Source organism: Priapulus caudatus, unplaced genomic scaffold, assembly GCF_000485595.1.
Source record: "Priapulus caudatus unplaced genomic scaffold, Priapulus_caudatus-5.0.1 Scaffold313, whole genome shotgun sequence".
Classification (NCBI taxonomy): Eukaryota; Metazoa; Priapulida; class Priapulimorpha; order Priapulimorphida; family Priapulidae; genus Priapulus; species Priapulus caudatus.
In genome coordinates, this window is record NW_014577374.1 from 314,145 (window position 1) to 315,900 (window position 1,756).

Sequence of the window (1,756 nt, forward strand, 5' to 3'; positions counted from 1 at the left end):
TCCTCCCTCCTCCCTCCTCCTCCTCCTCCTCCTCCTCCTCCTCCTCCTCCCCTCTTGGCTCGTCATGTGACACGCTCGATCTCTCTCTCTCTCTCTCTGTCTCGCTCTCGCGCTCTCTCTCCTCCTCTCTCTCTCTCGCTGTCGCGCGCACGCTGACTAGGATGTCTCGTCTTTCCTACAGAGGCGTCTGCGGCGACGACCAGCGGTCGACGCTAGACGCAGCCGAGCATCAGCAGAAGCCCGCCGGCGGCCGTAACCATGGCAACGCGGCGTCGGCGCGGCGCGGCGTCGGCGGCGGCTGCGGCGGCGTGAAGCTGGAGACGGGCAGCGTCAGCTCGGGCGCCGACTACGAAGGCACGACGGACACCGCCGACGAGGTGTCCTCGGACGGATCGCTCGCGTCGGGTACGTGCCTCCGAGCTCTGCTGGCCACCGCTGTCGCAGGCGTGGTGCAGCGCAGCGATAAACTGCAGGAGATGACGGGTTAATATCGTAGCATCGTTGTCTGTTGTTAGTGCTGTTTGGTAATACAGTTGTCCAATACAGTTGATAAACTGCAGGAGATGACGGGTTAATATCGTAGCATCGTTGTCTGTTGTTAGTGCTGTTTGGTAATACAGTTGTCCAATACAGTTGATAAACTGCAGGAGATGACGGGTTAATATCGTAGCATCGTTGTCTGTTGTTAGTGCTGTTTGGTAATACAGTTGATAAACAGCAGGAGATGACGGATTAATATCGTATGACTACGACGACAACGATGATGATGACAATGGTGATGATGTTAAGGACACTGACGACGAATACAACGATAGAGGAGGCGATGATGGCGATGATGATGATGATGGTGATGTTGATGATGGAGGCAATGGTGGTGATGATGATGATGATGGAGGCGATAATGGCGATGATGATGATGGAGGCGATGATGACGATGATGGAGGCAATGATGGTGATGATGATGATGGCGATGATGATAATGGAGGCGAGGATGGTGATGATGATGATGGAGGCGATGATGACGATGATGATGATGGAGGCGATGATGGCGACGATGATGACGGTGATGATGATGCCGTCGTTCGCAGCAGTTGACAGGTGTCTGTTTCTCTACCCTTGCAGAGGTGACAGACTACGGTTGCGGGGAGCTGGAGGCGGTGAAGCGTGGCCTGAGCAGCTTCGGCGCGATGCCGAGGAACGTAATGAAGGAGCAGCTGCTGCAGGACCTCGCTCACGCCAAGATGATGCGCGACCAGCAGCTTCACGCCGCACTGCGAGAGAAGCAGGGCCTCGCCGAGGTAACATCGCGCTCCTCCTCCTCCTCCTCTGTCTCGTTCTCCTCCTGCTTCTCTTGCTCCTGTTTTCTCCGTCTTCTCTTCGAAGTCCCAACTTGTTTTTTACGTCCCCGCATTATCCTCATCATCACTTTTATCCGCATAATCCTCCTCCTGTTTCTCCTCCTCCTCCTCCTTCTCCACATCGCCCTGCTTTATACGTCCCCACATCATCCTCAGCATCCTGTCCTCTTCCGTCTTAATCCTTCCTTTCCCCTTGACATTTACAAAACGTTGAGCCGTAAAATATCTTCATCTGCGACGGCTAATGGTGCATGCGATGAAGCGTTCTCACGCGACGATACGCGTGCATCCATCTCAGGTCATCATGCCATCATTGATCAGTCCCCTGCCTCTCAATTCTCTCTGATTCTCTCTCTCTCTCTCTCTCTCTCTCTCTCTCTCTCTCTCTCTCTCTCTCT